Consider the following 223-nt stretch of genomic DNA (forward strand, 5'->3'; position numbering starts at 1 on the left):
CACTTAACTGAGTTTAGAAACATTATTTTAAGGTCGAAAAACTACCTAGTGTTGCTTTAACACAGATTCGGCAATAATTTAATGGAAATTATTTAAAAATGCCTTTAAGAAATGTGATGACGCTTCCCCTTTAAGGCACTCGTTGCCCGTGTTTATGCATGCTCCGGCCAGAGCTGAGCTGAGCCGAGAGCGAAGGGGGGAGGGGAGAGAAGCAGAGAAATTA

Source organism: Pagrus major, chromosome 3, assembly GCF_040436345.1.
Source record: "Pagrus major chromosome 3, Pma_NU_1.0".
Lineage (NCBI taxonomy): Eukaryota > Metazoa > Chordata > Actinopteri > Spariformes > Sparidae > Pagrus > Pagrus major.